This window comes from Manduca sexta, chromosome 13, assembly GCF_014839805.1.
Source record: "Manduca sexta isolate Smith_Timp_Sample1 chromosome 13, JHU_Msex_v1.0, whole genome shotgun sequence".
In the NCBI taxonomy this organism is placed as follows: domain Eukaryota; kingdom Metazoa; phylum Arthropoda; class Insecta; order Lepidoptera; family Sphingidae; genus Manduca; species Manduca sexta.
In genome coordinates, this window is record NC_051127.1 from 352,992 (window position 1) to 368,285 (window position 15,294).

At 34.7% G+C, this 15,294-nt stretch overlaps 2 long non-coding RNA genes across 3 annotated transcripts; one reads left to right on the plus strand and one right to left on the minus strand.

The window, feature by feature from the left end:
• Nucleotides 1–2,325: 2,325 nt before the first annotated feature.
• LOC119189199 lies at nucleotides 2,326–3,391 on the plus strand. Of its 2 annotated transcripts, none has more exons than XR_005112294.1 (2): nucleotides 2,326–2,473; nucleotides 3,032–3,391. It is a non-coding gene; the product is annotated as an uncharacterized LOC119189199 (long non-coding RNA). The 2 variants fall into 2 exon arrangements; XR_005112293.1 differs by having other exon boundaries at nucleotides 2,354–2,394.
• Nucleotides 3,392–12,513: 9,122 nt separating this feature from the next.
• Nucleotides 12,514–13,728, minus strand: LOC119189142. Its single transcript, XR_005112271.1, has 2 exons — nucleotides 13,336–13,728; nucleotides 12,514–13,086 (listed from the first exon to the last, which is right to left on the minus strand). It is a non-coding gene; the product is annotated as an uncharacterized LOC119189142 (long non-coding RNA).
• Nucleotides 13,729–15,294: the final 1,566 nt, after the last annotated feature.

Consider the following 15,294-nt stretch of genomic DNA (forward strand, 5'->3'; position numbering starts at 1 on the left):
AAACAAAAGAAATAATATCGTGAAGCCAACCAAATAACTAATGATATATTAAATTTTGTGACTGTTCAATTTAGTCGGGTCCGCGATATCACTTTTGTTGAGTTTCAGAACGCGACATTACATTATTATATTCTGTGCTCCAACGCACACTGCTTTGATGTTAGGAACACACCTACATTGCTTAGACAACAGTGAACTTTATACAATAGCAATAAAGCTCAAATTGACTCTACGTATTAGTTAGAAAACGTTTGTATGGGAAATAGAAAAATGCTGTTTTGAGGATTTTCCCGGCAATTATTCGAATTTTTCTCACCTTTTAAACCTTCCCTAGACCTCCACGAATAATTCAAGACCAAGATAAGATAAATCCGTTCAGCCGTTCTCGAGTTTTAGCGAGACTAACGAACAGCAATTCATTTTTATATATATAGATATATATTTTCCACAAAATTAGATGTTATATCCATCTGCCGGTTGTTTAGTGTCATAGAAAACTAAAAACAAAAATAATTAAAAGAGTTTAGTAGTAATGTGTGTCCAGGGAAATCATAAATAACATAAAGAGAGAAAGGGAAGAAAAAAAAATAAAAAAAGAAAAATGTTAAAAAGCTAAACGTTGCAGTACACGGAACAAGATTCACATGTCAGGTGTCAGGTGAAATTATTGACAGATCAATGATAAAAGAAGTATAGAGGATGGGTAATATGGTCACGTGACATGCGGCACATTTCCTGAACAAAATGGCGCCGACTCCGCCCCTTACAATAGTGATATGCTAGTACCGAAAATTTTGTATCGACATCGAAGAATTAAGAGAGACAAACAAGCCCCAAAAAGATCAAATACGAAAGGGGTTAGGAACTACCATAATATAAATATAACAAACCATAATGTAAACAAACAAACTGAAAGTGATTTATAAGTAACAATTGTTAAACAAAGCAGTACCTGTTGTGACAAACATCCAGTTGTGTTTGATCTATATTTGTATGTTGCACTATTCCTTGCTAAAAATTTAAGTTACAGATTAAGATATTTATTTAATACATGATAAATGGAATAAGATAGCGTAGCCAGCAATTATTTGGTTGGTTTTATTTTATTTTATTATTATGCTCTTTGATCGAGAAACATAACTATGGTTCAGCAAACTAAAATCAATGACCGTAAAAATGGTGGTTAAGATAATCAATTATAATAATTATTTGCAATAACAACAATATGATTATGTATCTATTTCCGTGCATGCAAAGGTTGTTCGAAACATAAGACCGCCAATTGTAAAAAATATATCTTACATTTCATCTTTATGTTGTTTCTTTTATGTTTATCTATTCTTTTATGTAACAATTCTAATTTTATTCATAGCAATATATTAAAGTAATATTACTATTAGGTGAAGTATAATAATCATTACTATTTTACTTATCGGGAATATTGTTGGAAAACAGTTATCTTTACTCGCGTTAATTAAACGTGTGGTTTATGCCTATCTTCTCAAAATGTAAAGAAATATGTATTTGGTGTAGGATTCCAATCACGTCGCTCAATATTCTCAATTCATTTTGCCTTGGTTTTTAAATTTTTAGGGTATCTTAAAAAATATTCTAATTTCACTTAGTTTGTCGTTCTGAATAATACAATATTGATGTGTGCTCTAACATTCTTTCAAAGACAGAACCGTAATTGATAAACGGGCGTCTGTTAAAATATCGATATCAATAATTTCTAAACAAATCCACCCACCCATCCCTAAGCTCGTGTGTAAACAAACATAATGATTTTAATGTGTATAAATCACGCCTAAAAGGGTCCAAAGCTTAACAAACCAGATCCACATATCATTTTAATTGATAAAAACAAATCCAAAAGTAAATATACAAAGATATTTGCTAATTTTCGGTAAAACAGTTACTAACCTATGAAAAGATATTTCGGGGTCTTTCTTGCGTGAATTCGATTTGCATCCTTTCACACAACACTGAGTCACTTTCGAAACTTAACAAATACACTAATAAACAAACTAAACAATTGAGAATATGATTATATTACTTTAAATTCAATATTTATGAAGATTTGTTTACATCGTCTGACACTACATGTACTTGCTGACTAGGTTTCGTAAAAATGGCGTTTCGGCCGCAAGGCGGTCCCAGTGTGTTGAAGTAAACGAAATAGTGCCATATGCGAAGAAAGCAATTATTTTTGTCTTTTTGTTGCGTTCCAAATAAGCTTTGAGTAAAAGAGATAGACATATATATTGACAATTCTGCGTCGATTTCCCTAACATAAATATAACTTATTCATATAGCTAACTTTTGAGGCCTGTCCTCTTTATATTTAGTCATTGTGACAGATACATTAAAAGTGAAAAACAAAAGAATGGAAGGGTAGGTAATAAGTATCAGTAAAAGTAAATAAAATGAACCATAGTGAAGTGATACCTGACTTGAAATAACGAATCCAGGGGTAGGACACATATTACTTCTTAGTAGCTACAGCGCGGCGAGTTTTCGGCGCGACCGAAGTTTTCATCACAGCCGCGGGTTTAGCAGCGTCCACAGGAATCCGACCGACGTCTGACAGCGATACAACTCGATGACGACCACTGGAGTTTAAGACAAATACGTTGCCCTGGCTTGTCCAACACTTGGTGACGCCGAATTTTTCGCGTGCCGCCAGGAAGATGTCGTGTCGAGCCTTTGTTAGGAACTCTGATAATGTAATACCAGAACCCTTGAGCTTAGTTTTATTATGCCAAAGGTTGTCACGAACCACGGCGTCCTGCAGCTTCACCAGAATCGGCCTAGACTTCTGTGGAGAAGGACGACCCAGCCTCTGGCAGCGTTGTATATCACCAACCGTGAAGTCAGTGATCCGCTGCCGCTGAACCACTATGTCTGCAATAACTCGAGCAGTGTTCTAGTTTTGCGCTTCGTCAGCGCCATGAATGAGCAGGATTTTTCTACGTCTCTGCATCTCCATGGTGTCCACGCCGCGAGATAACGTCTCAATTTGCTGTTGCAGCAGGTTGAGAGTCTGGGTAACGAACAACCGAAATGAGGCAAACTCCGCTGCTATCCCCGAAGTACCAGTTGAAGAATTTGAAGCCTTCTGCAGGTCGCATTCAAAAGAGGCCATTCTCGTTTGGAATTCTTGCTTCAGTTCTTCAATAGTCGACCTCAATCCAGATTCCATTGTGATGTGATGGTGTAATGAGTGAAGTGTAGCAAGTTAAGGATAATGTAGGAGAAATACACACTAAACCCGGCAGGTAGACAGTTTAGTCAATAGTAGTAGACATAAAATACTGAAAAATACTGTCTTTTACTAATTTATATACTACTATTTATATACTATTTAAATTAAAAGTAGAGCAAAACCAAATGTGACTCTTCTTTACAACTACCCACGACGAAAAAAAACATATATATAATATCTTTTCATAGGTTAGTAACTGTTTTTACCGAAAATTAGTAAATATCTTTGTATATTTACTTTTTGGATGTGTTTTTATCAATTAAAATTATACGTGGATCTTGTTTGATAAGCTTTGAACCCTTTTAGACATGATTTATATCCATTAAAATCATTATGTTTGTTTACACACAAGCTTAGGTATGGGTAGATTTGTTTAGAAATTATTGATATTGATATTTTAACAGATGCCCGTTTAACAGTTACGGTTTTGTCTTTGAAAGAATATTAGAGCACACATCAATATTGTATTATCCAGAACGACAAACTAAGTGAAATTAGAATATTTTTTTAGATTACCAAAAAATTTAATAAACCAAGGCAAAATGAATTGAGAATATTGGGCGACGTGATTGGAATCCTACACCAAATACATATATTCGTTCATTACATTTTGAGAAGAAATGCATAAAACACATGTTTAATTAATGCGAGTAAAAGATAACTGTTTACAACAATATTCCCAATAAGTAAAATAGTAATGATTATTATACTTCACCTAATAGTAATATTACTGTAATATATTGTTATGAATAAAATTAGAATAAACAACATAAAGATGAAATGTAAGATATATTTTTACAATTGGCGGTCTTATATTTCGAGCAACCTTTGCATGCACGGAAATAGATACATAATCATATTGTTGTTATTGCAAATAATTATTATCTCTTTGATCGAGAAACATAGTTATGTTTCTCGATCAAAGAGCATAATAATAAAATAAAATAAAACCAACCAAATAATTGCTGACTACGCTATCTTATTCCGTTTATCATGTATTAAGTAAATATCTTAAACTGTAACTTAAATTTTTAGCAAGGAATAGTGCAACATACAAATATAGATCAAACACAACTGGTTGTTTGTCACAACAGGTACTGCTTTCTTTAACAATTGTTATGCGCATTTATTATGCGCACGTTCTTTCAAACGCTAACTTAAAACCGGTATTGTGTTCACTGTGAAATTGTGAAATTGAGGTTAAAGTTATTCGTTTCCTAACAGTTTCCTAATAAAATTTGCGGACACGTATAACGCTTCGATTACTTAGAGAAGTTCAACTAAATTACACTACATTTTTTTAATCGAAATGAATTCATTACTGTTGTGACATGAAATAAAATTTCTCCTTTTCAAATATAAAACAAAAAAAAAATTTTTCTTCATCTTTTAATCCCCAAACAAAATGTTACAAAAAATGAAGCCATCTGGTGACGAAACGGAGTTCGCCGGGTTTGCTAGTTAAATATAATTTCTACCATATACTATTAATCGTTTGTGACAAACAATTACGCTCTGAATCAGCTTCTGACACATTACGCCACTTCTGAATCACAAATAGGTATAGTTGACATATCTTCCATCGGGTGCTATGACGAATTTGGGATGCGCATGAGTATGATATCCTTTGTCTTTCAACAGCTTCCCATCTGTCTTTATGTCGATATAAGCCGAACAAGTTGCTTTCTCGGTGCATTTCCATCGTGCGTAGTTGTGTCTCCTGAAGTCTAAGGTGTAAGTGTACTTCTTGTATAAGTAACAAGTCTTCCTGTTGAGCAGAGTTATTTGCTTCGGATCTTGTGCGTCGCCTACTGCACCACCTTCGCCGCCTCCAGTTAAATTACCATCGCCAGTCGCAGAGCCATCAAAACAAGTCATTTTCTTGTTAGAGTCGTCTTTACCACACACTTTAAATAGATAATGGTCTGTAATGTCGGCGAATCCGTAAGGATTGAGCAAAAACTTTATGTAGGTGTATAGATAAACTTTTTATTAATGTTGAGTAGGACATACGAGAGGCTAGTGTTGCATATCGATAGTCTGATATCGATAGACAATCGATTATCTATCGATAGTCAAGGTAAAATCAATAGTATCGATAGTCTATCGATAATATTGTCACGTGTCAATACTGTCGATACTATCGATAGTATTGATAGCTCTCCTTGTGCAATACTATTGATAACAGCGATAATATCGATACTATTGATAGTAATGCATTAAATAGTATCGATAGTATTGCGAAAACCATTAGTTTTAACCAAAACCTATCGATACTATCGATAGTATCGATGGTTTTGTAGTATCGATAGCCAGTCATTTTTCGATAGTATTGCTTTCTCAAGAGAACCTATGTCATAGGCCAAGTAACGCAGTTGTCATATAATATTAAGTTTAAAGTATATATTATAATTCTCTTTGTATTAAGTTCTGGGTGATAATGTAGATATATAGAACGATAATAAATAGTATTAAAATATTTTAAAAGTTTAAATAATTACCATGGCTGATTATAGTTTAACGAGCAAGGATAAGAGCGCCGAAAATGCTACGAATAAACGAAAATCCACTATGTGGTCGTATTTCGAAAAGAAAAACGAAAGGTTCGTTATATGCAAAATTTGCATGAAAGAATTTAAATACAGTAATAATACATCCAATATGAAAGATCATATGATGCGTAAACACGCAGAACATTTACTACCATCTTGTTCATCAGAGAAAAAGGTAGAAGAAAATGAAAATGAAGAAAACCAAAGAAACAATATTGTACAATCGTTTTATAAGGTAAACTAGCTTTTGCCCGCGGCTCCGCCCGCGTTTTAAAGTTTTCCAGGCTAAAGTTTTCCGTTATAAAAGTAGTAGTTTCCCGGAAGCCTATGTTCTTCCCAGGGTCTCAAACTGTCTCCATACCAAATTTAATCTTAATACGTTGGGTAGTTTTTCCGTTTAACACGTTTAGGCAGACGGATGCAGCGGGGGACTTTGTTTTATAATATATTTTTTAGAACTTTTTAAGAGGAACAATCCCGTCATACATCATTGTTGCATAACTTTAACCGTTTACGCAACGGACGCTCTCAAAACTAATAAATTGTCCCCGTTTTTGCAACATGTTTCATTACTGCTCCGCTCCTATTGGTCATAGCGTGATGATATATAACTTAGAGCACTCCACATACAAAGGGCTATTCAACACAAAAATATTTTTTCAGTTCGAATCAGTAGTTCCTGAGATTATCCATTACTGCTCGGCTCCTATTGGGTATAGCGTGATGATATATAGCCTATAGCACTCCACGAATAAAGGGCTCTCCAACGCAAAAAGAATTTTTCAGTTCGAATCAGTAGTTCCTGAAATTAGCCATTACTGCTCCGCTCCTATTGGGTATAGCGTAAGGATATATAGCCTATAGCACTCCACGAATAAAGGGCTATCCAACGCAAAAATATTTTTTCAATTTGGACCGGTAGTTCCTGAGATAAGCTTTTACTGCTCCGCTCCTATTGGGTATAGCGTGATGATATATAGCCTATAGCGCTCCACGAACAAAGGGCTATCCAACGCAAAAAGATTTTTTCAGTTTGGACCGGTAGTTCCTGAGATTGGCCATTACTGCTCTGCTCCTATTGAGTATAGCGTGATAATATATAGCCTATAGCACTCTACGAACAAAGGGCTATCCAACGCAAAAATAATTTTTCAGTTTGGATCGGTAGTTCCTGAGATTAGCGCGTTCAAACAAACAAACAAACAAACTCTTCAGCTTTATATAATAACTAGCTTTTGCCCGCGGCTCCGCCCGCGTTATAAAGTTTTTCAGGCTAAAGTTTTCCGTTATAAAAGTAGTAGTTTCCCGGGAGCCTCTCAAACTGTCTCCATACCAAATTTCATCTTAATATGTTGGGTAGTTTTTGAGTTTAACACGTTCAGGCAGACAGATGCAGCGGGGGACTTTGTTTTATAATATATTTTTTAGAACTTTTTAAGAGGAATAATCCCGATATATATCATTGTTGCATAACTTTAATCGTTTACGCAGCGCACGCAACGGAAGCTCTCAAAACTAATAATTTTTCCCCGTTTTTGCAACATGTTTCATTACTGCTCCGCTCCGATTGGTCATTGCGTCATGATATATAGCCTATAGCACTCCAGGAACAAAGGGCTATCCAACACAAAAAGATTTTTTCAGTTCAAACACGGTAGTTCCTGAGATTAGCCATTACTGCTCCGCTCCTATTAGTCATAGCGTGATGATATATAGCCTATAGCACTCCAGGAACAAAGTGCTATCCAACACAAAAATATTTTATTCAGTTCGATCTGATAGTTCCTGAGATTAGCCATTACTGCTCCGCTCCTATTGGTCATAGCGTGATGATATATACCCCATAGTACTCCACGAACAAAGAACTATCCAACACAAAAATATTTTTTCAGTTTGAACCGGTAGTTCCTGAGATTAGCCATTACTGCTCCGCTCCTATTGGTCATAGCGTGATGATATATAGCCTATAACACTACACTAATAAAGAGCTATCCAACACAAAAATAATTTTTCAGTTTGAACCGGTAGTTCCTGAGATTAGCCATTACTGCTCCGCTCCTATTGGGTATAGCGTGATGATATAGCCTATAGCACTCCACGAACAAAGGGCTATCCAACGCAAAAAGAATTTTTCGATTTGGACTGGTAGTTTCTGAGATTAGCGCGTTCAAACAAACAAACAAACTCTTCAGCTTTAAGGTCAGGTGGGGCAAGTGCGCCGACGGGGTAAGTGCACCTGCCCTAAAAAAATCGAAAACTATTGATGTTATACAATTACCGCAATCTTATATCTATGCTACTAACTGAAATGCAGTTCCACTAAAAACACAAATGGATCTGTTCATTTTAATACGATTTATTCGCCATTTTATTTTAAGTGTCATTTAGACCTGTAAACAGAGATGACCCCGTGAAAGATAACATCAAATATTTCAAGATAATTAACATATTTCTGTAAACCAGTAAGGTGAGTACATAGTTTAAACTTTTTATTTTAACTTCCTGCCCAAATTTTATCTATATATACTAAAAAAAAGTTTTTTTTAGCAATGCGAAAAAATCCACCTCAAAATTGTCGAGTAGGGCAAGTGCGCCACAGTTAATAGTCGTATGGCGCACTTACCCCTAAACCATATATTACCAACCTTTTTTGAGAATAAGTTTTACTAATATGACTTATTATTATTAAAATGTAACAGCTACATTTTTGTACTCAAGGTATTTTGTTTTGAGCCGACTTAAATAAAAAGGTGTATTAGTTGATTCGTCAGATATTTGTTTGTTTTAAATGGTTCGTTTTTACAAAAGAAGAAATGAGAAATGTTATAAGGCCAAATCCTAAGTTTTTGAGTTATAACGCATTCAAAAATGTTAATTCCTACATAATTGTATGTTATTTAGTTTTTAGAAATAAAATGGATTTCGTATTAAAGCTACCATTTCTTTATAACAACATATCCGCGCATAAAACTCTAATATTAATACCTAAATATAGCAAAATAAAAATGGGTAAAATGTTTTGAAGCCCTGATTTACAAATATATGGCGCACTTGCCCCGAATTTGATTTGACAGCCATAGTTTGTTATAATATTGAGTTATAAAAAAATTATCCAAGAGCAATGCGGGTAAAACTTATTTTTCTATGGACTAAAATGAGTGTTTTCTTTACAATATTTCATATTGACGTTTTTTTTTACACAGGCGCACTTACCCCATTTCCGGAGGCAAGTGCGCCTACTACCATCTTTTTTTACTTTGAGCAAAATATTATTAAATTATTGTCTGATTTCCTTGAATAGCTATAGGTCGTTATCACAAAATACCAAATATTCTTAAATTAATAAAATTACATTCTTAAGTCAGCACAAAAAGAAATTATTTTGCATTGAATCCAGCTATGATAATTTTATGGCGCACTTACCCCGACTGACCTTATATAATAGTATAGATATAGATTCCCCTACAAAAAAATATTTAGATTCCTTGTTTGTGAAAATGATAGCTCAAGATATGCAACCCCTCCGATTGGCCGAGAACGAGGGAATTAAGGAGTTTGTAAAAGCCTTGGATTCTAGGTATCAATTACCATCTAGAAGTATAATTTCGAATAGCCTACTTCCTAACCTATACACAAAGCTTAAATTAAAGTTATTTGATCTCCTGAAAAATATAAAAGACATTGCAGTAACAACAGATATGTGGACTTCACCCAATAATCAGGGCATATGTGCAATAACCGCTCATTTTATTTTAAAGCAAAGCTTGCATTGTGCTCTTCTAGCAGCTGTTGTAGTAGAAGGACATCACAATGCAGATAACATTGCCTCGGTAAGTTTATATAAATTACAGCATCTAAAAGACAGCCTATCGAAATTTTTAAAGTGAAGTAGTATTTTATGTCCATATTAAAATAAAGACGTCCGTGTGTAGGTACCGAATATGTGTGCATAAGTAGCAATTTCATAATTCTTGAGCAATGTATGCGATCCATTGCGTAGTTATCGCAATTTACGTATAGTAGCCAGTGCGGGGCAGCGCTGCGCCACCCGTCAGGCCCAGGGGCCAAAAATAGGTACTTGCGAGTCGCACGCGTCGCCAATAAAATTATCTAGACCTATAAAATTTGGATCGGTAATTTTAATTAAATTTATTTGCGTCGTGAAGTAGCTAGTAACGCATCATTTGCTGTAAGTTTAGGCGTTTACTAAATAAGAATCCCTGTTTCGTCACAAATGAAAAGTTTTTATTGCTTAGTGCACCCAAGTTTTATAAATATGTGGTATAGTATTTGGTCACATTTACGAGTTTTGGAAAATTATGATATTCCTTCAAAGTTAGCAACTAACTGTTAACAACTAATAAAATCTACATTTTTTTAAAATCCTACAACGGATTAGCACAGTAAATACTTTATTAATGGTAAATAAAAAAGTTAAGAAAGTTTATTTTAGTACTAATAAAAACCGTATCCTATTCTATTCATTTTTCATAAAAACAACTTCGCGTTCAAAATTAATGAATTGGGGACGCGCCTTTGGGCCGGCCGCCCGGCCCAGCGAGGCCATTGCACGCGGCGCGCGTGGCGCTGTGTACCTATTTAACAAAACAGCTGACTGAGGGTGCGTGCGCACATTTTATCTTTTCTACATACATAATATTATGAAAGCAGCAATAGCCTAGTTGGGTATGGAACCGACTGCTAAGATGAATGTCCGTAGGTTCAGATTCCAAGGGCACACACCTCTGACTTTTCTAAAATGATGTGTGTATTATCTGTGAATTATCGCTTGCTTTAACGGTGAAGGAAATCATCGTGAGGAAACTTGCATACCTGAGAAGTTCATTATCAGTCCTGTATTCTATTCTGTATTATATAAAGATGAAGAGTTTTTTTGAACGCGCTAATCTCAGGAACTGATAAAATCTTTTTGTGTTGGATAGGCCTTTGTTCGTGGAAGGTTATAGTCTAAGGAAGGCTATATGGTATATAACTTTACGCTATGACCAATAGGAGCGGAGCATCCGTAAAAAAAAAATGCAAATACCGGGAAATTTATTCTTCTTGAGAGCTTTCATTGCATGCACTGAGTAAACGGTAAAAGTTACGAACAAAATATGTATGACAGAATTATACCTCTTAAAAGGTTCTAGAAATATATATCATAAATCAAAGTCCCCATCGGTTTGTCTGTCTGAACGCGTTAAACTCAAAAACTATGTGACGGATTTAGATGAAATTTAATCTGGAGATAGTTTGAGACCCTGGGAAGAACATAGGCTCCCGGTAAAATATATAGCGTGACTTTTATAACGGAAAACTTTAGCCCGGTAAACCTTTATCACTTACACTAGCGAGCGGAGCCGCGGGCAAAATCTAATAGCTTAATAAAACTATTTTAAGGATTTTTATCGACGTTTCTCGTAAAATAGTTTTATTTCAATGTCTAATATCCGCGCAAATATAAGAATTGATTATAACTAACCATTAATAAACTAATAATTCTTCTATTGCAGGTTTTGGATGGGGTTTTGCAAGAGTGGAGATGTCGCAATAAAGTAGTAGCTCTGGTGACGGATAATGCTGCTACAATGATAAAAGTAGCTGATATCTTAAAAATACGCCACGTACCATGTTTTGCGCACTTGTTAAATTTGGTCATTAAAGAAGTTCTTGCTGAACCTGGTCTGAAGCAACTTATAGAAAAATGTAGTATGATTGGTAGTCATTTTAAACATAGTACATTGGCATCAGATAAGTTACGATCTGTCCAAAGAGAAATTAATAGACCTGAATTGAAATTAGTAAAATTTGTAGAAACTCGATGGAATTCTGCATTTTACATGTTAAAGAGAATTTTAAAAGTAAGACAGGAGCTGACATTGGTATAAGGTGAACTGCCAAATGCACCAGAAAATCTTACTGCAAATGAATATTCGATCGTGGAGGAATTAGGAAATTCCTATTCCTATTCTTATTCCTATTGGAACCATTGGAGACTTGCACAGTTGGAATATCAGGTGAAGATTATGTCACAATTTCTCTGATAATTCCACTAATATAAGGACTCTGCCTACAAATGGTCGAATTGGAAAATCAACGCAATTCTGATTTTGCAAAAACTGTAATTGCAGCTATGAAAACATCTGTTCAAAAGAGACTTAAATGTTATGAAACCAGAAGTCCATGTATGATTGCTACACTTTTAAATCCTCATTTTAAAAGAGCTGGATTTAAAACTCATACTGATGCAGAAAATGCTATTTTAATCACTAAGAAAGAATACGCTACATATTTATCTTCTGAAAGATTCCAAATTTCGTTAGATAGAAACATGCCTGAAGTATGTGAAGAAGTTATCAGTTCTCCGTCTCCAAAAAAATCTAAGCTTAGGAGATTACTTTCGTTCGTTGATAACGCACCCAAAGGTGCTACTTCAGTTACTGCGGATATCATAGTAGACATGAGACAATATTTGGAAAAACCTACAATTCCATTTTCTGAATATCCTGTAGAGTATTGGTATCATCAGGACAACCAATTAAAACACATAGCAATAAAATTTCTGTGCATTCCTGGAAGCTCAACTCCAGCAGAAAGAGTTTTTTCGAAAGCTGGTCTTATAATTACAGACCGTCGAAGCCGTCTCAGTGGCAAACATATTGACAAACTATTATTTATAAAAATTAACTGTGATTTGTTCAAATAATTTTATTAAGGTCTTAGATTCAATTACAATTTAATTAAAGGTTTTCCATAAGAAAACTTACTTTGTTAATCATCTATATTATGAACATGATCCTTAACACAACAATAATTGACTTAATTATAATTAAAAAACAATTTATCAACCAAAATATTTGTTTCAATAGAGCCTCCTAGATAGATTTTACATTATAATCGGTCATGATGTGAATTTATTTATCTGTCTCGGACTCTGTAAAATTTATTTCACTAGAATGATCTGATCTGATGCTGTGAACAAAATTTAACATTATCGCATAAACACGTGTCCGCATGCATGGTTGAATATATTGTAATTCTTCATGTAGTAGGCGCGAAAAGGTCTCTCATTTCGCGGATCAATTTCAAAACAGTTTTTAAATGTAGCATAGTCTGAACATGTCTTTTCGATTTTGGTTGCTATTTCTGTTTTATCTTCCACTTTGCTTTTCTTTTGAAGTCTTTTTTGTATTTCTTCTTTTATTTTTGTTTGTAACTCTAGTTGATTTTCCCATTGATAAATGTCAGGAGATTTGCTTCGTTTCGCTTAAAAAAAAAATATGAATTAGAATTTAAGGCAATTAGTAAGAACTCCTTAACCTAAGTAAAAATTGCTGTGGGTATCATTCCAAACAGCTATTCAGAAAAACAGTCCGCCCCTTGTATAAGCGGCAAAACACACACTGGGCGGCAAAGTCACTATTCAGTCTTAGGGGGTTTGGCCGCTTGTAAGCACGGGATTGTCAATGATCCTAACGGCACGTTTCTGAACCGAGTCAAGAGTCAAGTTGATACCGGGTGGTCCCGCCCATTAGGTTACAGGAGTACTCAACATAGGGCCGGACCTGCCCCTTATACAGTTGGAGCTGTTGCTCCGATGTGAAGTACTGCTTCGCCTTATTGAGCACTCTGGGCTTTTCAGATGCAGTTTGATCTTATTCAATAGGTAACTACGGAACTGAACGCTGTTAAAAATCTCGTCTCTAAGGATCTAAACCGCATGCTCTATGAGATGTTAAAAGACGTGTTCTGGTAACTGTAAGTAAAATAAAATTTATATTTTTCTGTTACAGAGCATTTTGACACTCTACTTCAATGTAACAGGCAAAATCAACAATAGGGTAGTTTCTTATGTTTAGTTTTATATATTATTTAATATGTAACAGAAAACAATACGAAAAAAAATATAGTTACAGTTAGTTATTCATATTATTTGAAATATGGTGCTATCTCTTTCATAAGCTCGCTGCATTATGTCCGGGGAAACTCGGTGTCGTAATAGTTTGATATTACTGTTATTTAACAAATACCCCTTCCACCAAATTTTAAAGCTTTATAACTTATTATTACGCCAATTTAGAAAATTATTTCTCCGTTAGATTTTGGCTGACACACATTTTTTATAAATATATTTGAAAACAGTAGTCAGCTACTCCAAAGAGAATCTATACTAATATATAAAGCTGAAGAGTTTGTTTGTTTGTTTAAACGCGTTAATCTCAGGAACTACCGGTTCAAACTGAAAAATTCTCTTTGTGTTGGATAGCCCTTTGTTCGTGGAGTGCTATAAGCTATATATCATCACGCTATGACCAATAGGAACGGAGCAGTAATGGCTAATCTCAGGAACTATCGGTTCGAACTGAAAAATTATGTTTGTGTTGGATAGCTCTTTGTTTGTGGAGTGCTATAGGCTATATATCATCACGCTATGAGCAATAGGAGCGGAGCAGTAATAAAACATGTTGTAAAAACGGGGAAAATTTATTAGTTTTGAAAGCTTCTGTTGCGTGCGCTACGTAAACGGTTAAAGTTATGCAACAATGATGTATGCCAGGATTGTCCCTCTTAAAAAGTTCTACAAAAATATATTATAAAACAAAGCCCCCTGCTGCATCTGTCTGCCTGAACGTGTTAAACTCAAAAACTACCCAACGTATTAGGATAAAAATTGGTATGGAGAGAGTTTGAGACCCTGGGAAGAACATAGGCTCCCGGGAAAATATATAGCGTGATTTTTATAACGGAAAACATTAGTCCGAAAACTTTATAACGCGGGCGGAGCCACGGGCAAAAGCTAGTTATAATATATATGGAAAAGCTACTCTATAATGAGTCGAACATTTCACAAACCATTCTGTTAGAATAGGTTACCGGACTCATTTTTGTTCTTTACTTTTATCAAATATTTACGTTATATAAATTATAACACAGAAGGAATTACTAAAATCCGGTAAAAAATTAACAAGATATAAATCTTTGAAATTCGTTTAAATTAAAAAGAAACAGAAAAGAAACGAAATATCCACATTTGACTTCATCTGAAATTACGACGCGTGCGAAAGAAAGAGATGAATCGATATCCCCACTACGCGCCCAATTCTGCAGATTATAATATTTGAAATATGAATTACACGCTCATTTTTTAACCAATGTTTCCTTTATTGCAAAACAGACTCGAGGGCAATAGAATTTCACATAATATTGAATATCTGTTGAACTTACCCATTTCGAGTTTTATGAGACTTCAAACTATAGACTGCTTTATATTACTTTTGCAACAGAACGTTACTGCCGGAATGTAACCACAAAATTCACAGAAAACAAGCACAAAATGAAAGGCGCGAATTTAGTTCAACTTATTAAATAATAGTGTCATTAACTGACCTACTACATCACATATGTCGAGAAAGCAATACTACTTAAAAGTCATTGGTTATCGACAGTACAAAACCATCGATAATATCGATAGTA